Source organism: Balaenoptera ricei, chromosome 18 (genome assembly GCF_028023285.1).
Source record: "Balaenoptera ricei isolate mBalRic1 chromosome 18, mBalRic1.hap2, whole genome shotgun sequence".
NCBI lineage: Eukaryota > Metazoa > Chordata > Mammalia > Artiodactyla > Balaenopteridae > Balaenoptera > Balaenoptera ricei.
The window spans coordinates 10,665,003-10,688,241 of record NC_082656.1 but is presented as its reverse complement, the minus strand read 5'-3'; the positions used below and the strand labels follow the sequence as shown (position 1 = coordinate 10,688,241).

The following is a 23,239-nucleotide window of genomic DNA, read 5'->3' as shown; positions in this document are numbered from 1 at the left end:
GATCCCACATGCCGCGAAGCAACTGGGCCCGTGGGCCGCAACTGCTGAGCCTGCGCGTCTGGAGCCTGTGCTCCGCAACAAGAGAGGCCGCGATAGTGAGAGGCCCGCGCACCACGATGAAGAGTGGCCCCCGCTTGCCACAACTAGAGAAAGCCCTCGCACAGAAACGAAGACCCAACACAGACAAAAAATAAAAATAAATAAATAATGTTTAAAAAAAAAAAGAGTATTTAATGGCATTGGAATATTCATGATATATTGTTAAATAAAGAAGTAAATTGGGGCTTCCCTGGTGGCGCAGTGGTTGAGAATCTGCCTGCCAATGCAGGGGACACGGGTTCGAGCCCTGGTCTGGGAAGATCCCACATGCCGCGGAGCAACTAGGCCCGTGAGCCACAATTGCTGAGCCTGCGCGTCTGGAGGCTGTGCTCCGCAACAAGAGAGGCCGCGATAGTGAGAGGCCCGCGCACCGCGATGAAGAGTGGCCCCCGCTTGCCACAACTAGAGAAAGCCCTCGCACAGAAACGAAGACCCAACACAGACAAAAAATAAAAATAAATAAATAATGTTTTAAAAAAAAAAGAGTATTTAATGGCATTGGAATATTCATGATATATTGTTAAATAAAGAAGTAAATTGGGGCTTCCCTGGTGGCGCAGTGGTTGAGAATCTGCCTGCCAATGCAGGGGACACGGGTTCGAGCCCTGGTCTGGGAAGATCCCACATGCCGCGGAGCAACTAGGCCCGTGAGCCACAATTGCTGAGCCTGCGCGTCTGGAGCCTGTGCTCCGCAACAAGAGAGGCCGCGATAGTGAGAGGCCCGCGCACCGCGATGAAGAGTGGCCCCCACTTGCCGCAACTAGAGAAAGCCCTCGCACAGAAACGAAGACCCAACACAGCCATAAATAAATAAATAAATAAATAAATAAATAAAAATTAAAAAAAAAAAGAAGTAAATTGTAAAAATGGCAGTGGAACCAATTTTTGTTTAAAACTACACAGTTATGATTTTCTATATATCATATATATAGTGGCATTATGAATTTATATCACAATATTAACAATGGTTATGTCTCATTTAAGGGGATGTGGATAGTTTTATTATTCCAATGCAATCTGGAAAGTGTTCAAATAGCTCTTAAGATCTATGAAAAAATTTGAGACAGGGAAATCTGGTTTGAGTGATAGAGAATGGGAAGATTGTCTCCAAAGAAAAATGAATAGACTTAAAGGAGAAAAGGGAACTATGGTAGGCAGAGTGCTAAGATAACCCCCAGTGAACCATATCTGTGTATAATCCCTCCCCTTGAATGTGAGAAAACCTATAACTTGCTTCTAGCCAATAGAATAAGGCAAAGGTAATGGCATAGTCACTCCCATAACTTTCTTACCATAGACAAGACTCTGTCTCAGTAGATCAGAGCAAGAGCTTCTCTTGGTGGCTCTGAAGAAGTCAGCTGCCATGTTGTAAGTGGCGCTATGAAAGGGCCATGTGGCAGAGAAGTGTGGAGGCCTCCAGAACATGACAGAGGGCCCCTGATGACAGCAAGAAATTAGGTCCTTAGTCCTATAACTACAGGGAACTGAATTCTGTCAACAACCACATGAGCTCAGAAGGGGACCCCAAGCTCATGAAAAGAATGCAGATTGGCTGACAACCTGATTGCTGCCTTGTATGACCTTCAATAGAGGAACCTGTTAAGCTGGGCCCGGACTCCTGACCCACAGAAATAGGGAGATAAAAAACATATGCTGTTTTAAGCCACAAGTTTGTGATAATTCTTCTCACAGCAACAAAAAACTAATACAGGGACCCAATGTAAACATTTGTTACAGAATCTTACTTTAACTCAGTAATTTATTCACTCTTTCATCCATTCATTCAACAGATATTTGCTTAATGCCTCTAAATACCGTACCCCATGCTCAGCACTGACTACACAGTGTCTGCAATTGAAGAGTTTGCAGATGGAGAAGGAAAGGAGCAGAAAATGCTGAGCACAGTGCACCATAAATAACGTGATGTAGAAGACAAACACAGGACGTCTAAATCACATCATGAGGAGCCTGCATAGTGGTTAAGACCACAGGCTTTGGATCTTCATTGACCTAAATTTGAATCCTAGCCCAACTACTTACTAACTTTATGACCTTGGGCCAGTTGCCTGAATGAAAGCCTCACTTTTCCCACATGTAAAGTGGTTATAATAAGACCTACCTTGTGGAGTTATTGTGTAGACTAAATTAAATAATATATAAGAACTGCTTACCACATATTAAGTGCTCAGTGCATATGAGCTATTATAATTTTGCCTAGAAGCAAATTATTATCTTGTCCAGGTCTGTAGTGGACTTTGCGGAAGCAATAAACTTTTGTCGTGTAAAGCCACAGAGTGTTCTGTTTGGTTTTTAACCTCAGCATAACCTTGCCTATTTTGACAGATAAATTTATTGTTACCAGAAGTGGGTTAATTCCTAACAAAGAAGATTAAAAGATGTGGCAATTAGTTGATGGGCTGAATGGTAGTGGTGAGGAAACATAATGGAGAGTACAAATATGGTAATTCACATTATACAGGAGAAAAGTAGTTGGAAAACCCTAATCTAAACTAACTTTTTAGGCAGATCATGAACATAATGAACTTGTAACAATATGGGAAATGACTGAAACACAGAGTTAGAAGTGTATGTTGGCTGCAGTTGACTGTACTTGACATGGTACTCTGAGAAAGAAATGAGCTGAAGGGACTTCCCTGGTGGCACAGTGGTTAAGAATCCGCCTGCCAATGCAGGGGACACGGGTTTGATTCCTGGTCCGGGAAGATCCCACATGCCATGGAACAACTAAGCCCGTGCGCCACAACTACTGAGCCTGCGCTCTAGAGCCCGTGAGCAACAACTACTGAGCCCACGTGCCTCAACGACTGAAGCCGGTGCGCCTAGAGCTCATGCTCCGCAACAAGAGAAGCCACCGCAGTGAGAAGCCGGCCCACCACAATGAAGAGTAGCCCCTGCTCGCCGCAACTAGAGAAAGCCCATGCACAGCAACAAAGACCCAATGCAGCCAAAAATAAATAAATAAAGTAAATAAAATAAATTTTAAAAAAAATGAGCTGAAAAAAGCAATGACCAGTTGTAAGCATAATGTAAAAAAAAATGTGGAGAGGGCCTAGAAATTCAGAGAATTTTGGCATTGAAGAGGCAACTGCTTAAACTGAAACAGAAGAAAATGAGAAGGACTTTGAGTAACGATGACTCATTAAAACTGAACCTTGTACCTGGACCAAATTAAGGATTTGTCATCAGACCCACTGTTAACATCTCTGGATAAAGAACCTCAGGGCAAATATCAAATTAAGACGTAGTATCCAGTAAATGTTTTCAATTGGTTAAGATGGCTCAGGGAAAAGAACCTAAAGGTGGCTTTTCCACCGTTGTCTGGTAGTCTGAGGAAGCTGCAATTAACTCAAGGAGGGGTTGCAGTGGTAGCTCATGAGAACAGGAAAGTAAAGAAATATACCTGAAATGAAAACTAAGACTCAAGTCTTGAAGATTGTGTATCTTGCTATTGGTAGATAACACTGACTGGAAGTGAAGAGATAAGAATCTAAGATTTTGACAGAATCACACACAAAAGAATTACTAGGCTAGACTAAGAAAGACTTTGACTTTTTGAAACTTAAAATGATCCACAGACCCTCAAACATCAGTGGGCTGGGAGTCAGCTGAGAAATGCTGTCCTAAGAAGGAATATTCCAACAATATCTGAGAAGGATACTGGAGTAGAAAAACTTCATGGAGGGAAGAGCCAAGAGCTACAGAAAACAAGACTGATGAGCTCTTCCCAGGGAATGGGATACAGGCCCTAATCATGTAGAACATTCTCTATTCCCAGGGTGCGGTGTCATTGTAACCTTGACCCAGGGGGATTTCAGAGTTGCAATGGACCAGTGGTTCATTCTTCCTCCATCTTAGTGCTATTGTAGCTACCCTGCCCCTACTATGCTGTTGTATACTGGGTGTGTGGGGGACAGATAGCTTACCTTATTAGTTTATAGGTCTCTGCAATAAGAGGAGACAAGGCAGGACCCAAGTCTCATTTGGAGACCCTGGATTTGGAGTGGGATGCAATGACTTGGTTGAACTTTTGGTCTATAATCCCTTAAACAGGTGGTAAATTTTTTTTATGTCAGAAGGAATTTGAGCTATGTGTTGTGTGACAGAACTGGGTAGACATCAGGGCTGTCCACCAGATATTTCCAGCTCTCCTTCAGATACATGCTAGGAGAGCAACACTCTGCACTCCTGAAATTGGATGTGGCCATATGACCTGTTCTAGTCAATGAAATTTTGTCAGTAGTGCTGTAAGTGTTTTCTAGGTAGATGTTTCAAGAGCCACATACAATCTCTCCTCTCTCTGTCTGCTTTGGCAATAAGCAGTGCTCCAGATGAAGGCCACTTCAGCAGCCTGGGTCCCAGAGTGGGGATGATGTGAAGAAGAGCTTGAAGCTGACCTGTGGAAGAAGTTTGGTGTGAACAAGTTCTTGTTGTAATAAGCCAATAAGATTGCAGGTCTGTTTGTTACGCCAGCCTAACTACCCTACTGAGACTGATCCATTAACAAGTGTACAAGGAGCTGTGTGATTTCATCCCTGCCTACCTCTCAAGCCGTCCCCCAATCATTCTCTGATACACATGTGTATTCTAGCAACTCCCGTGAACTACTTTTAAAATAAAATCACTACACTGTGTGCAGCATGGATTGGAGGTGAGAAACTAGAGGATGACAGTTACATTCACAGGGACAGATGACCCCCCACAAATGCACAAAGGAAAGTGTAGAGTCAGAACATAAAAGACTGAGGACAAAACAAAAGATGTTTAAAAGCTGAGGGGAGAAAAACAAGGAGAGAGGCCGGAAACAACCTATCAGAGAAGTTCTGCAGAAATCAAGGGAGAAACACTTCAAAACTGAAAAGGTCTGCAGCATCAAATCTGACAAATAGATGAAATAGGGTGAGGATTAAGAAGAAACAATTGGATCTGAGAATTAACAGGCCTCTGTTGTCTTCCAGAATAGTTTCAAAGGAGGAAAGGATCAATAAAAGACTGAGGAGACTTGAAGATGGAATGAGGAGGAAGAAAGGGGAATTCAAGAATGACCGGCATGAGCTTGCTCCTGGCAGTCACTGCCTCATTCTTTTCCAGAAAATAAGTCATCTTCTCATGTTGCTCCATCCCCAAGTTCCAAGGACCCAATCCAAGAAGTGAGGTCCAGTTTACACTGGGTCTAAACCAGGTGGGTGATGGATGACCTTGGTGCTAAGTCTCTGCAAAAACCAGTGTGCACTTGAATCTAAGCTACTGCAGGCCTGCACAAGCCCAGATCCTTGGATAAGCGTCTCTGTGATGCCCTGTCTCTGAGGGTAGCTTGGTGTGGCGGAAGGAGTCAACATTCATTATGTTTCTTATATCTGTATCTCATTTAGTCCTCATACAACCCTCTGGGGTGTGTAGGAAAGTCCCCACTGGGTAAGTAAGAAAACCAAAGCTCAGATGTTTCGATGATAAGCCCAAGGTCAAACTGTTATAGATGGTAAGGTCGCAATATCTTTTTGACTCCAAAGTCCTCGCAAAAACCTGCCTCTAAAGCCCAAGAGCTCAGAAGAGATTCATTAATTAACTATTAATAATTCCAAAGGAGGTTATATCTTCACAGCATGATGAAGTCAGCCATGGCATAATAACAAATGTCTCTTCTTCTTGCCTCAATCTTCCCCTCTCCTTGCTTGCCTGTATTTGATTTCTATTTATAATTCAATTCCAGAGCAATTTATATCACTTGCTGGGCCTATTGCAAGCACCAAATTATGACCTGGTAGTTTGGGGTCATATCAACATGCCCTTTCTCTAAGGGAATGGCTCATGAATGAGGGAGAACTTATTTCTATGTGACTAAAAACAAAACTTAGATCAACAAACTCAGAGTCCCTTGAGTATATCACTTAAAATCTAATAAAAGGGGCTTCCCTGGTGGCGCAGTGGTTGAGAATCTGCCTGCCAATGCAGGGGACACAGGTTCGAGCCCTGGTCTGGGAAGATCCCACATGCCACGGAGCAACTGGGCCCATGAGCCACAATTACTGAGCCTGCGCGTCTGGAGCCTGTGCTCCGCAACAAGAGAGGCCGCGATGGTGAGAGGTCCGCGCACCGCGATGAAGAGTGGTCCCCACTTGCCGCAACTAGAGAAAGCCCTCGCACAGAAACGAAGACTCAACACAGTCATAAATAAATAAATAAATAAATAAATAAATAAATAAATAAATAAATAAATAAATAAATAAATAAACGAACGTGAATTTCTTTTAAAAAAAAAATCTAATAAAAGTACATCCAGGGGGTCTTCATTAAAAGCTGACATTCTTTGAGTGATGTTTACTTAATGATATCACCTGACATTCCCCGAGGTGACGTTTTTCTGAAATACCTCTGAGTTCTTCCAACACCTAATGAAAATGTTCTATGCTGCTCACTTCCAAATTTCTATTTCTAGCCCTGATTCTCACCCAAGCTACACTCCTACCTACTCCATGGGTGTCATTTCAAACCCTAGGATATCCCACTGTCACCTCAAACTCAACATGCACAGCAATGGATTCATCATTTATTCTTTATGTGGAGAGTTTTCTAAAGGATATTTTTGCATCATCTCACCTTGGGAAAAAGGGAATGAAAATTACACTTAATACATTTTGACTTAGACTATTTGAGTCTGAATAAATTAATTGCCTTGTAGTGATCAGAAAGAACTGGTCGTAAAATAATTCCACTATATTTGTATTACTAAATTTTGTGCCCTCCAGCAAGATTTCGAAAGCTGAGCTAATATAACGGCATACTTGTTTTTCTGACCACCTTTAAGTGTGTATCAAGTGAGAAGTAAATGCCTCTTGCTGCTGTAATACCCTCTGAGTGAGCACTGCTCTATGTGTGTGTTTATACATGTGTGTTTGAGTATGTGTTTTACGTGTGTGCCCCTTGATTGTGTGTGTACATGTGTGTTTGTATGCGTGTGTGCACACATAAGAAGACTCAACCCAGGTCAGAGTGGAGCCATTACAGTTGGTGAACCTCCTCCTTCCCCTTCAGCTATAGCTCTGCCCCCCATCATGTCCACCACCAACCCCCTCCATCCACAGGAGGAATATCCTGAATTAAGACCATCCCATCACAGAATCAGAGGGATGCGGTAGGGCAAATGGACTGTGGGAGACAATTTTTTGCTCTATCCACCACATTTAAATGAAAACAAAGATATAGACACTTTGTATTACATATAAACATAAAACTTTCCCCCCATGTCTTTAGAACTATATTCAATATGGATGTATTGGAGGCATACAATGCTTTAAAGAGTGCTGAAAGGTATTTTGAGGTCTGGATATCAAAATGAGACGAAGAAAATGAAGAAAAATAAAGTCTTGAGTCTACAAGCATTGTATATTTATCCATTTAGGAGATAAAAATATTCAACATACTTTATTAACCCAACTATCTAAAAACATAGCTATGAGAAAAATGAGTTAACAATGGACTTGGAAGAGGTCACCTGTTGTTTTTGTTTTATCTAAATACCTCCTGTTTAGAGAGCTCCATCTGATCAATACATAGGGGTAGGTTAGAGAGGATACACTATTTCCTGTTCCAATAACTAACTTAGGGACCATGTACGACATTTTTCACGTAGACTCTGTACACACACACAACTTTTCCTCCTGTCACCATTCTTCTTCCTCATACCTCACAAACAACCTGGCCCCAATTTCTCTCTGGTTCCTTTACAATGTCTGCCCTATTGGACATTTTCACAGCTTTCCTTTCAATCTAGACGCATCTGTAATCATCCTTATGATCACAACTTCCTCCTGATCACTCAGACTCCTGCCCCGGCATCAGATTAATCTTACTACACACTGCATTTCCTTATTCCACACTGGTGTCAACTCACTGGTTATCAACAAGCTGGGGTGCATTTAAATAATGGCCACTGAATGAGGAGTGGCAGATTGAGAACATTACTGGGCCTCTTGGCTACAGGATGAGGATATTTTTATGGGGCAAGGTGGACTGATCTGTCAGCCTGTCTAGCCTTGTCTGTCAGTCCGGAATCTCCAGAAACATACCATTCTGCAGATGCCCTCATGGTATATGCCTGTTGTGGTGAGTGTCTTGCCTTCGTCAAAATACCATAACCTTTCTGAGGATGCAGATGGCCTTAAGTTATGAGTTCATCCTCCACAGTGGCCAGCAGGGCACAAGCTTCCTCTGTGAACTTGGTCACCTTGGGCAAGCCATGTGATTTCTCTGAGCCTCATTCCTCATATGTAGGGAGATCAAGAATACCTGCCTTGTGAGTACCATGGTCACTGGCACACAGTAGGTGTTGAGTAAACTGTGATAATTATGATTATTTCCTGAGTAGAATGCAGCTGCATTGGCTAAAAACCTTTGAAGAAGTGTGATGAGTGCATCTGCTGCTCTGAAATTCTGCCTGGAGACAAAGAGGCAGGTGCCAAGAGTAAACAGAGGCCCTAAAACAAATTGCCATGCCCAGAATTTCACCTAAGACTTGGAATTGGAATGACAAGCCTTGTATGCAAAGCAGCTGGTTTTCAGGAAACCTCCAGCTCGCCACAGAGATCAGCAACACCATCCTCAACCACCAGAAATAGCTAAACAGAAAATGAGCCATCTGTGTAAATCTCAGTGTGCCCCTCTTCCAGAGCAGCATTGACATGAGTTTACCTTGAAGCACATCTAATCTCTTCACTCTGCTCTCTCGGACAAGTAGCCTCGGTATTGAACTGCTCTTCCTCTCCCGTGCAGAAAAGGCGCAAGCTCACCACCTTGAGATAAGCCATCAGAGACCCCGAAAGAAAGGCAGGGTTTCAGTCTCCCCTTCCCCTCTTTGAAAAAGGTCATTAAAAAAGTTCTTGTTTCTCTGCTACCACTAGATGGTACTAGCCAGCTGCTTGTCATCTTTTTTATTTTGTCTTGTTTACTGCCTCTGAGCACTAAACCAAGAGGCTGATTACAATAACATGCTTTACAGAAATGGGACTTAGAGTGACCTTGGTCAGTCACTGGAAATTCACTAAAGGTGCCATTTCTGAGATGTGACAGCACTTCCCTTCAGCCTTTATTTATATAAAGTCCTTCTTTGTCCTATCCTGTATAATGGAAATATTTAGTCATCACACAAATGATTCATGCCCATTTGCCCCTGTGTTTGGGACCTTAGGAAGCCTGGGAGAGATGTGGAGAACAGTGACTTAGAACTGAAGGCAGATAGTGAAAACTGGCTTTCCTGCTTCTCTCAGGAGTCCTATTCCACTGCCTCTTTATTTAGAATATCTCATTCTTCCTGTGTCAGACTCCCAGCATATCCCCAACACCTTCTATTTTCCATACACTTGGAACTTCCTTCTTTTTTCTGGAAGGAAAAGATGGCAGTGGCTATTGAAATAAGTCATGGGAGATACTGGGAGAAACTGGAGAGTTTGACCCTGACTTCTGATCCCTTTCTTCCCTAAGCTGGTTTAAGTGAATTGGGCAGACCCCTTCCCAACCCCCCAAGCTCTTTAAGCCATTAGATGCCACTAAAGCCCAGCCTCACCTGGGATGGCTGGATTGTAGGGAGTGGGGAAAGCGATCCCAGTACTTGACATTGCAATCTATAGTTAGGCTATGAGAATAAATAGGGAAACAATGGGGGATATTATGCTAACCCAAGATTAGTCGGGAATAATCATTTTGGAATATGTTATCTCCCAGAGATTGCAGGATTCATGCAAAATATTTTAACTGAAGCAATATTTACCTATGATCCAGACCTACTTGTAATTCTAACACAACCTCTATCTTACTGTGGAAAATTGGAACAATTCCTCAATCTTTCTGAGTCTCAGTTTCCATATCCAGAAAAAAAATCCTTTTTTGTAGGATTGTTAAAAGGACAGAGAGAAACAAAGTTTGTAAAGCTCCTGGCATTTAGCAGGACTTCCCCAAGCAATCCTGACTCCTCCAAGTGGCTACAACGGAAGGTAACCCCCCACTCCCCATCACTCCAGCTCTCTCTAGGCTAGAGTCTGGGTTCCAAGGAACTGGTCCCCAGCCACTGGAATTAAGGTAAGATGCAGGGAAACCTTGACTCTCAAACCTCTGCTTTCAACTCTCGTAACAATAGCAGTGGCTTCCACACCTGTTTATATGCCCTGTTCGTCTTGAGAAGAGGCGCCTTCAAATCTCAGGGGAGGTTACCATCTGTGTGACAGCTGCATATTTCTATCCGTTTTCATAAGGATTTCATTTTCTTAAACAAGATTTTTCTTTTGAAAAGAGAAGCAATTTCGCTTCATTGTTTTGTTTTTTTTTCCCAGAAGTATTTCCTACCAGCCAATGTGACAAATCAAAGAGACAATGTGAAATGATGGTGTAATCTTTCCTATCTCAGTTGAAGGAAATTATCAGGATTCACCATACAAGGAATTGTTACAGGAACACAGCACGACATTAAAGTAACATACAGAATATTTGTCTCTGGGTATAGAAAAAAATAGATTTAAAAAGCAATAATTTGAGCTGACTATAACACACTCCAAATACACAAGGAAAGGACTGTTGAAATTTTACTTCATTAAAAGTTATTCAACAGCAACTTGCAAGCAAGTAACTGGAGTAATCAGAGTCTCATGTTAGAGCAAGATTTAAGGAATCTTCCAGTTATTAAAAATTGCAGGCATCTCAAAGCAGTCACAGTTAAAGGAGCACAAATTAAAAGAAAGCTAAGGTGGGGAGGGGAACCTACACAGGCAAGAAGTACAAAGAATAACATCTCTTATACTATAATTTCTGATTTGTGCTTTCAAAGGATCCTAGACCTTTTGAATGTTTAAGTTAAAAACTTCAAAGTTGGGACGAAAACTTTGGTGTATTTGGTAACGGATGGCTGTAGCATTGTGCTGCAAATGATTCCAAAAACCATTCTGGGGCTCTGTGTGAAAGAGAGCTTGGATAGATTAGTGATGCCTGGACACTGCAGGCAGGAGAGTCTGGTTCAGGGCCTCTCCAGTACACAACACTTCGTGTACATACTTTTAGGCATGCACAGTAGTCATGCATAGGACTATTAAGACTATTAGTCCTATTACATAGGACTATGTAACACATTTTTTAATAATTATCTGATTATATGATAGAATTTTGTTTTTTGTAACTCCAGCACCTGACAAAGAATCAATGAATCTATTTGTAAGAACAAAAATAAATACTCCTGGATTCTGGGAAAATAATGGAGTAAGAAGCATTGAAAATCTGTCTCCCCACCTAGACAATTGCACTGGCAGAATCTGTCTGATGAAATAAAAATTCACATTTTAAGGCAAGACAGAAAAATTTAAACATAAAACATTTTATGTGCCCTTTGGCCTCTCCCTGCCCTCTAGTGTGCATTGTGCATCTGCATTATGTGTTAACCAGACCTCCCCAATAGCAGAAATACCTGCTCAACCATAAAGATCTATTTTTCTCCTTCTAGTGCCAGTCATGTAACTCCTTAAAAGATAACATTCCTTTCTCAATCCTGTAAGGCGTCAAGGTGACCCACCCCTTGCTTGTACGTGCAGACATCTTTGGTGAACTTTATGTACAATGCCAATATATCATTTCCCTTAAAGATAGCAACTGGTGCCCAAAAAACTGGTCAGAAGACCTGGAGACATACTGGGCCATACCTAATGGAAGTTCTTACTTAAATATTTATGACCTTATTAATGTTACTAGCTATACAATTTATATTCTGCCTACTTTACAAGACTACTGTTTCTTGCATTACCAAATGTGTGACTGAGCCTCAGATGAAATTAATGATTAGTAGGTGACTTGAAATGATTGACCAGATACAATAGTCATACAAGATCAATGATTATAATAGTGTAACTCTAGATATGGGAAGAAGCAACAAGAGGGAACCATTTCCTGGACTGTAAGTGATTAATATGACAGGTGGTCCAGAGGTTTTTGGTTACTGTTAACAGGGCCTAGTCCAGTGACAGCACATTGAGTGGCCTATCAATGAAATCCCTGCCCGACCTGCGAATGAACATTCCTAGCACTGTGGGACAAATTGGTCATGAAATGCCTCCCAAACCTTGGTTGAAATTAAGACCAAAAGGAAAGGGACTTTATAATAATGAATGCTGCCCACCATCCAGTTCTACAAGAATCAAATCATTAGCCACTTCAACTGCTGACCTACAGTATATCCTGAAAGGAATTCAGGGCAAAGATCAGGATGAGGTGCTCTGTGCTCTGGGAAAACTGACAGAACAGGCCTTCAGGTAGTTAGATATCTTTAGGAGAAACTGTTTATGAACCTAGTTTCTTGCATCTTCCCATACTTAGAAAACCACTAAAACCATTAACTAAATGTCTGTTCCTCGTGACTAGCAGTAACTTTCTACTGAGATGTGTGCTTGATTGCAGTACCCCCTTTGCCAAAATTACATACTGGCCTTCCCCTTTACCTCTGTGAGCAGATCTCAGAGCCCTCTGAGAGACTGACTGTCTCCTGGGTTATAATCCTCAGTTTGGCTAGAATAAAATTTCCTATTTCTTTCTTAGATTGACTATTGATTAATTTTGTTGTTGTTGTTGACATGTCTGAAGTAATTATTTTGGAACTCTGGAGTCTATTGAAAGCTTGCAGCTCAACTACTAGGGGAAGGCTTGGATGATAAATTAAGGTTTGGAAGGTAAATTGTGGTTAATTTTGGTCAATTTCAGTCTTAGCACATTAGTAGCTACCCACCCACCAGCATGGCAGCTGCACACGTGTCCCCAGAGCAGCTTGCACATAGCTTATGGGAGCCAGAGAGTGCAAAAAGGATGTTATCCTCCATATAGGAGATCTGTTTTCTGATCACTGATTGCCACCTCTGATCAAAGAGATGCAGACAAGGAGGCAGGCAGCCATTGTTGAAAGCTCCTGCCTCTCTGGCTGAGTGACTTACAAGGGATTTAAAGAGCCAGTGACACCATCCCCATCCCCATCCCCAACCCCCCCCACCCCCACCCGCCACACACACACACACACACACACACACACACACACACACACTTTATTTTTCTCTTTTTCCCCTTTTGGGAGTCACAAATTGAAGACTAGGATATTCAAAAGCAACCATATACAAAGGAGAAATGAGAAAGTCATCACACATACCCAGGGGTAGGTGCAGCCTCAGAAAATACCTAAGAAGGCCTTAAGTTTGCACCTCAGGCTTATCTTCAGCACAGAGACAGCCTGCAATTAAACAAACAAACGAAAACAGCAGACCTTGGGGAAGGGGGGGAATCTGATATCCAGAATTACCACATTATTAGATTCAAATGTCCAGTTTTTAACAATAACAACAAATCACAAGGCAAAGAAAGAAGAAAGTATGGCCCATTCAAAGGAAAAACTAAAGCAACAAAAAATACCCATGAACAAAACCTGATGGCACATCTACTAGACAAAAGTTTCAAAACGATTATTTTAAGGATGCTCAAGAACTAAAGGAAGACATGGAGAAAAGTCAAGAAAAGAGCTGTGACATGAAGGGGGGAGCAAAAGGGTAAAGTTTCTGTATTCAATTGATGTTAAGTTATTATTAGGAGAAACTAGACTATGTCTATAAGATGTTTTATGTCAGCTTCATGGTAAACACAATGCAAAAATCTACTGTAGATACGCAAAAGATAAATATATGATATATATACACATATATAAACATATGTATATAATGTAAGTATATCATTTATATATATTATCATTTAAACATATATGTAATGATAAAGGGATCAATTCATCAAGAGGATATAACAGTCATAAATATATGCACCCAACATCAGATAACCTAAATATATTAAGCAAATACTAACTGATTTAGGGAGAAATAGACAACTATACCATAATAGTAAGGGATTTCAATACCTCACTTTCAACAATGGATAGATCATCCAGACAGAAAATCAATAAGGAAACATTGGACTTGATCTATACTTTAGACCAAATGCATCTAACAGACATGTACAGAATATTCCATCCAACAGCAGCAGAATACACATTCTTTTAAGTGCACAAGGAACATTTTCCAGGATAGATTACATGTTAGGTCACAAAACAAGCATTATTCACTCTAAAATATGGAAGCAACCCAAGGGTCTATTGACAAATGAATGAATATACAAAATGTGACATACACATACAATAGAATATTATTCGATCTTTAAAAAGAAAGAAATTTTGACATACACTACAACATGGATTAACCTTGAGGACATTATGCTAAGTGAAATAAGCCAGTTACAAAAAGACAGGTACTATGTTCTTCCCCTTATATGAGGTACTTAGAATAGTTAGAATTATAGAGACAAAAAGTAGAACGGTGCCAGCAAGGGGCTGGGGGAGTGGGGAATGGGGAATTGTTATTCAATGGATGGAGTTTCAGTTTTGCAAGATGAAAAGAATTCTAGAGATGGATGGTGGTGATGACTATGTAATGGTATGAAAGTACATAACACCACTCAGTTGCACACTTAAAAATAGTCAAGACAGGATTCTGGAGAGAAGATGGTGGAAGAGTAAGACGCGGAGATCACCTTCCTTCCCACAGATACAGTAGAAATACATCTACACGTGGAACTGCTCCTACAGAACACCCACTGAACGCTGGCAGAAAACATCAGACCTCCCAAAAGGCAAGAAACTCCCCCCGTACTTGGGTAGGGCAAAAGAAAAAAGAAATAACAGAGACAAAAGAATAGGGACGGGACCTGCACCAGTGGGAGGGAGCCGTGAAGGAGGAAAGATTTCCACACACTAGGAAGCCCCTTCACGGGCAGAGACTGCGGGTGGCAGAGGGGAGAAGCTTCGGAGCCACGGAGGAGAGCGCAGCCACAGGGGTGCGGAGGGCAAAGCGGAGAGATTCCCGCACGGAGGATCGGTGCCGACCAGCACTCACCAGCCCGAGAGGCTTGTCTGCTCACCCGCCGGGGCGGGCGGGGCTGGGAGCTGAGGCTCAGCTTCGGTTGGATCGCAGGGAGAGGACTGGGGTTGGCGGCGTGAACACAGCCTGAAGGGGTTAGCACACCACAGCTGGCTGGGAGGGAGACCAGGAAAAAGTCTGCAGCTGCCGAAGAGGCAAGAGACTTTTTCTTGCCTCTTTGTTTCGCGGCGCGCAAGGAGAGGGGATTCAGAGCGCCGCCTAAACGAACTCCAGAGACGGGTGCGAGCCGCGGCGATCAGCGCGGGCCCCAGAGACGGGCATGAGACGCTGGGGCTGCTGCTGCCGCCTCCAAAAAGCCTGTGTGCGAGCACAGGTCACTCTCCACACCACCCCTCCCCGTAGCCTGTGCAGCCCGCCACTGCCAGGGTCCCGTGATCTGGGGACAACTTCCCCAGGAGAACGCACTGCGCGCCTCAGGCTGGTGCAACGCCATGCCGGCCTCTGCAGCCGCAGGCTCACCCCGCCTCCTCTGTACCCCTTCCTCCCCCCGGCCTGAGTGAGCCAGAGCCCCCGAAGCAGCTGCTCCTTTAACCCCGTCCTGTCTGGGCGGGGAACAGACGCCCTCAGGCGACCTACACGCAGAGGCGGGTCCAAATCCAAAGCTGAACCCCAGGAGCTGTGTGAACAGAGAAGAGAAGGGGAAATCTCTCCCAGCAGCCTCAGAAGCAGCGGATTAAAACTCCACAAACAACTTGATGTGCCTGCATCTGTTGAATACCTGAATAGACAACGAATCATCCCAAATTCAGGAGGTGGACTTTGGGAGCAGGATATATTAATTTTTCCCCTTTTCCTTTTTTTGTGAGTGTATATGTATATGCTTCTGGGGGAGATTTTGTCTGTATAGCTTTGCTTTATAATGCTTTATTTTACTTCACTATATTATAGCCTCTTTCTTTCTTTCTTTCTTTCTATTTTTTCTCCCTTTTACTCTGAGCCGTGTGGACGAAAGGCTCTTGGTGCTCCAGCCAGGCATAAGGGCCGTGCCTCTGAGGTGGGAGAGCCAACTTCAGGACACTGGTCCACAAGAGACCTCCCAGCTCCATGTAATACCAAACGGCAAAAATCTCTCAGAGATCTCCATCTCAACATCAAGACCCAGCTTCACTCAACGACCAGCAAGCTACAGTGCTGGACACCCTATGCCAAACAACTAGCAAGACAGCAACACAGCCCCATCCATTAGCAGAGAGGCTGCCTAAAATCATAATAAGGCCACAGACACCCCAAAATACACCACCAGACGTGGACGTGCCCACCAGAAAGACAAGATCCAGCCTCATCCACCAGAACTCAGGCACTAGTTCCCTCCACCAGGAAGCCTACACAACCCACTGAACCAACCTTAGCCACTGGGGACAGATACCAAAAACAACGGGAACTACGAACCTGCAGCCTGTGAAAAGGAGACCCCAAACACAGTAAGATAAGCAAAATGAGATGACAGAAAAACACACAGCAGATGAAGGAGCAGGGTCAAAACACACCAGACTTAACAAATGAAGAGGAAATAGGTAGTCTACCTGAAAAAGAATTCAGAATAATGATAGTAAGGATGATCCAAAATCTTGGAAATAGAATAGACAAAATGCAAGAAACATTTAACAAGGACGTAGAAGAACTAAAGAGGAACCAAGCAACGATGAAAAACACAATAAATGAAATTAAAAATACTCTAGATGGGATCAATAGCAGAATAACTGAGGCAGAAGAAAGGATAAGTGACCTGGAAGATAAAATGGTGGAAATAACTACTGCAGAGCAGGATAAAGAAAAAAGAATGAAAAGAACTGAGGACAGTCTCAGAGACCTCTGGGACAACATTAAACGCACCAATATTCGAATTATAGGGGTCCCAGAAGAAGAAGAGAAAAAGAAAGGGACTGAGAAAATATTTGAAGAGATTATAGTTGAAAACTTCCCTAATATGGGAAAGGAAATAGTTAATCAAGTCCTGGAAGCACAGAGAGTCCCATACAGGATAAACCCAAGGAGAAACACGCCAAGACACATATTAATCAAACTGTCAAAAATTAAATATAAGGAAAACATATTAAAAGCAGCAAGGGAAAAACAACAAATAACACACAAGGGAATCCCCATAAGGTTAACATCTGATCTTTCAGCAGAAACTCTGCAAGCCAGAAGGGAGTGGCAGGATATACTTAAAGTCATGAAGGAGAAAAACCTACAACCAAGATTACTCTACCCAGCAAGGATCTCATTCAGATGTGATGGAGAAATTAAAACCTTTACAGACAAGCAAAAGCTGAGAGAGTTCAGCACCACCAAACCAGCTTTACAACAAATGCTAAAGGAACTTCTCTAGGCAAGAAACACAAGAGAAGGAAAACACCTACAATAACAAACCCAAAACATTTAACAAAATGGGAATAGGAACATACATATCAATAATTACCTTGAATGTAAATGGATTAAATGCTCCCACCAAAAGACACAGGCTGGCTGAATGGATACAAAAACAAGACCCATATATATGCTGTCTACAAGGGACTCACTTCAGACCTAGAGACACATACAGACTGAAAGTGAGGGGATGGAAAAAGATATTCCATGCAAATGGAAATCAAAAGAAAGCTGGAGTAGCAATTCTCATATCAGACAAAATAGACTTTAAAATAAAGACTATTACAAGAGACAAAGAAGGACACTATATAATGATCAAGGGATCGATCCAAGAGGAAGGTATAACAATTGTAAATATTTATGCACCCAACATAGGATCACCTCAATACATAAGGCAAATACTAACAGCCATAAAAGGGGAAATCGACAGCAACACAATCATAGTAGGGGACTTTAACACCCCACTTTCACCAATGGACAGATCATCCAAAATGAAAATAAATAAAGAAGCACACGCTTTAAATGATACATTAAACAAGATGGACTTAATTGATATTTATAGGACATTCCACCCAAAAACAACAGAATACACATTTTTCTCAAGTGCTCATGGAACATTCTCCAGGATAGATCATATTTTGGGTCACAAATCAAGCCTTGGTAAATTTAAGAAAATTGAAATCGTATCAAGTATCTTTTCCGACCACAACACTATGAGACTAGATATCAATTACAGGAAAAGATCTGTGAAAAATACAAACACATGGAGGCTACACAATACACTACTTAATAACGAAGTGATCACTGAAGAAATCAAAGGGGAAATCAAAAAATACCTAGAAGCAAATGACAATGGAGATACGACGACCCAAAACCTATGGGACGCAGCAAAAGCAGTGCTAAGAGGGAAGTTTATAGCAATACAAGCCTACCTCAAGAAACAGGAAACATCTCGAATAAACAACCTAACCTTGCACCTAAAGCAATTAGAGAAAGAAGAACAAAAAAACCCCAAAGCCAGCAGAAGGAAAGAAATCATAAAGATCAGGTCAGAAATAAATGAAAAAGAAATGAAGGAAACAATAGCAAAAATCAATGAAACTAAAAGCTGGTTCTTTGAGAAGATAAACAAAATTGACAAACCATTAGCCAGACTCATCAAGAGAAAAAGGGAGAAGACTCAAATCAATAGAATTAGAAATGAAAAAGGAGAAGTAACCACTGACACTGCAGAAATACAAAAGATCATGAGAGATTACTACAAGCAACTCTATGCCAATAAAATGGACAACCTGGAAGAAATGGACAGATTCTTAGAAATGCACAAACTGCCGAGACTGAACCAGGAAGAAATAGAAAATATGAACAGACCAAACACAAGCACTGAAATTGAAACTGTGATTAAAAACCTTCCAACAAACAAAAGCCCAGGACCAGATGGCTTCACAGGCGAATTCTATCAAACATTTAGAGAAGAGCTAACACCTATCCTTCTCAAACTCTTCCAAAATATTGCAGAGGGAGGAACACTCCCAAACTCATTCTACGAGGCCACCATCACCCTGATACCAAAACCAGACAAAGATGTCACAAAGAAAGAAAACTACAGGCCAATATCACTGATCAACATAGATGCAAAAATCCTCAACAAAATACTAGCAAACAGAATCCAACAGCACATTCAAAGGATCATACACCATGATCAAGTGGGGTTTATCCCAGGAATGCAAGGATTCTTCAATATACGCAAATCAATCAATGTGATACACCATATTAAAAAATTGAAGGAGAAAAACCATATGATTATCTCAATAGATGCAGAGAAAGCTTTCGACAAAATTCAACACCCATTTATGATAAAAGCCCTGCAGAAAGTAGGCATAGAGGGAACTTTCCTCAACATAATAAAGGCCATATATGACAAACCCACAGCCAACATTGTCCTCAATGGTGAAAACCTGAAACCATTTCCACTAAGATCAGGAACAAGACAAGGTTGCCCACTCTCACCACTATTATTCAACATAGTTTTGGAAGTTTTAGCCACAGCAATCAGAGAAGACAAAGAAATAAAAGGAATCCAAATCGGAAAAGAAGAAGTAAAGCTGTCACTATTTGCAGATGACATGATACTATACATAGAGAATCCTAAAGATGCTACCAGAAAACTCCTAGAGCTAATCAATGAATTTGGTAAAGTAGCAGGATACAAAATTAATGCACAGAAATCTCTTGCATTTCTATACACTAATGACGAAAAATCTGAAAGTGAAATTAAGAAAACACTCCCGTTTACCACTGCAACAAAAAGAATAAAATATCTAGGAATAAACCTACCTAAGGAGACAAAAGACCTGTATGCAGAAAATTATAAGACACTGATGAAAGAAATTAAAGATGATACAAATAGATGGAAAGATATACCATGTTCCTGGATTGGAAGAATCAACATTGTGAAAATGACTCTACTACCCAAAGCAATCTACAGATTCAATGCAATCCCTATCAAACTACCACTGGCATTTTTCACAGAACTAGAACAAAAAATTTCACAATTTGTATGGAAACACAAAAGACCCCGAATAGCCAAAGCAATCTTGAGAACGAAAAATGGAGCTGGGGGAATCAGGCTCCCTGACTTCAGACTATATTACAAAGCTTCAGTAATCAAGACAGTTTGGTACTAGCACAAAAACAGAAATATAGATCAATGGAACAGGATAGAAAGCCCAGAGATAAACCCACACACATATGGTCACCTTATCTTTGATAAAGGAGGCAAGCATATACAGTGGAGAAAAGACAGCCTCTTCAATAAGTGGTGCTGGGAAAATTGGACAGGTACATGTAAAAGTATGAAATTAGAACACTCCCTGACACCATGCACAAAAATAAACTCCAAATGGATTAAAGACCTAAGTGTAAGGCCAGACACTATCAAACTCTTAGAGGAAAACATAGGCAGAACACTCTATGACATACATCACAGCAAGATTCTTTTTGACCCAGCTCCCAGAGAAATGGAAAGAAGAACACAAATAAACAAATGGGACCTAATGAAACTTAAAAGCTTTTGCACAGCAAAGGAAACCATAAACAAGACCAAAAGACAACTCTCAGAATGGGAGAAAATATTTGCAAATGAAGCAACTGACAAAGGATTAATCTCCAAGATTTACAAGCAGCTCATGCAGCTCAATAACAAAAAAACGAACAACCCAATCCAAAAATGGGCAGAAGACCTAAATAGACATTTCTCCAAAGAAGATATACAGATGGCCTACAGACACATGAAAGAATGCTCAACATCATTAATCATTAGAGAAATGCAAATCAAAACTACAATGAGGTATCATCTCACACCGGTCAGAATGGCCATCATCAAAAAATCTAGAAACAATAAATGCTGGAGAGGGTGTGGAGGAAAGGGAACACTCTTGCACTGTTGGTGGGAATGTAAACTGATACAGCCACTATGGAGAACAGTATGGAGGTTCCTTAAAAAACTAAAAATAGAACTACCATACGACCCAGCAATCCCACTACTGGGCATATACCCTGAGAAAACCATAGTTCAAAAAGAGTCATGTACCAAAATGTTCATTGCAGCTCTATTTACAATAGCCAGGACATGGAAGCAACCTAAATGTCCATGGACAGATGAATGGATAAAGAAGATGTGGCACATATATACAATGGAATATTACTCAGCCATAAAAAGAAATGAAATGGAGGTATTTGTAATGAGGTGGATGGAGTTAGAGTCTGTCATACAGAGTGAAGTAAGTCAGAAAGAGAAAAACAAATACAGTATGCTAACACATATATACGGAATCTAAGAGAAAAAAAAAAAAAAAGGCCATGAAGAACCTAGTGGCAAGACGGGAATAAAGACACAGACCTACTAGAGAATGGACTTGAGGATATGGGGAGGGGGTGGGGTGAGATGTGACAGGGTAAGAGAGTGTCATGGACATATATACACTACCAAATGTAAAATAGATAGCTAGTGGGAAGCAGCCGCATAGCACAGGGAGATCAGCTCGGTGCTTCGTGACCACCTAGAGGGGTGGGATGGGGAGGGTGGGAGGGAGGGAGATGCAAGAGGGAAGAGAAATGGGAACATATTGTATATGTATAACTGATTCACTTTGTTATAAAGCAGAAGCTAACACACCATTGTAAGGCAATTATACTTCAATAAAGATGTTTAAAAAAAAATAGTTAAGACAGTAAATTTTATATGTATGTTACCGCAATAAAAAAATTTGAAAAATTAAATTTATTCCTCTTGACTCCGCTCTGTCATCTCCCTCCCCTTCCCTCCCCTTCCCTTCCCTCCCTCCCTTCCTTCCTTTTTCATGGGAAATATGCAAGAAGGAAACCAGGCCTGGGACTTTCTAAACACAGAACCCAGTGCAGCTGCACAGGTGGTATAGCCATGAAGCCAGCCTTGCCAGCGCCCTTTCAGAGTATCTCCTCACAAAATATTTTATTAATTAGAAAAGGGAGAAAAGTAACTTTATGCTGGAGAAACAAGGCAGACACCATTTTAACCAAATAAAGTGAATACCACAGGTAATGAGATACAGTGTGCCACCTGATAAGATGCAATGAGAAGAACACAGGTCCACTTCTGCGGTATTCCAGCCAAAGGTGCATAACCTGAGTCTAAATATGAGGAACCATCAGACAAACCCAAAGTGAGATGTTGGGTACACTCACCGGACAGCTCAGTCTAAAGACACATAAGTAGACAGTTATCAAACAGTGGTAATGATGCACCAGTGAAATTTATGGCCCCAAAGAAGATAGAAAAACCACTCATACCTGCATAGACAAACATTATCACAAACTTCTTATCTCTCATTTGTTCTTCTAAATGAAAGCAGCTCTTTTGTCCCTTTCCTCATTGCCTATCTCTGTTCCCCTCTGACCTTAAAAGAACCTAATTATAGGGATGAGATCACCAGGTAGTTTAACCAAACTTCTGACTTACGCTCCACTGAATGCACACAATGCCTTGCCTAACCTGTTGGTTAACAGATGACCAGATCTCTTCCCTAGTTTCCCCTTCGGTAATGGGTATAGATTTTCAAGCTGCCAGCAGCAGGACCTGAGTTCAATAACATAAACACCCATTTGTCTTTCCTAAAGAAACCTATTTTTTCATCCCATGGAAGCTATTTCTCCCCTCCTCCCTTTCTCCTACTTAGTCAGGTATGTAGAGCTTCAACTTTAACCATTTAACTAGCCAGCTATTTATTTTGTTGGCTTTCATGTGCATATGAATAAACCTTTTCTTCTGTTAATCTGTCTTTTGTCAATTTAATTCACAGGCGCCAGGCACTGAACCTAAAGAAAAGAAGAAAAAGCTTTTTCTTCCTAACAAACTGTGTGTGTGTGTTAGAGGTAGCAGCAAGTAGAATGAATGTGTTAACTCTGGAAGCAACAAGAGATAAGATTAGAGAATTAGGAAGCAGAAGCATCCTTCTTTATGCTGAGGACAATTGGCAGCTAAAGAAGTATTAGGCAGAGAAGTGACTTGGATATAGAACAAGAATGACAATATTTAGGAGACAGAGATCAGCTTGCAGCCCCTGAAGTTGTCTAGGCAAGAAGTAATGGGGACCTGAGACACTTTTTTAAAAAGTGAGCTCTATCAGTGTGTAAGTTAAAAGTCAAGTTTATTGAGGTATGATTTACCTTTTTACCTGAAGAGTTTTGATAGGGACAGAGTAAAAGGACAAAGTAGGTAATTAAAT

At 41.4% G+C, this 23,239-nt stretch overlaps 1 protein-coding gene across 4 annotated transcripts in view; it reads right to left on the bottom strand.

The window, feature by feature from the left end:
* The window catches only part of RFC3 (replication factor C subunit 3), a 775,950-nt gene that overhangs the window by 287,684 nt on the left and 465,027 nt on the right, over nucleotides 1-23,239 (bottom strand). The window lies entirely within an intron of this gene.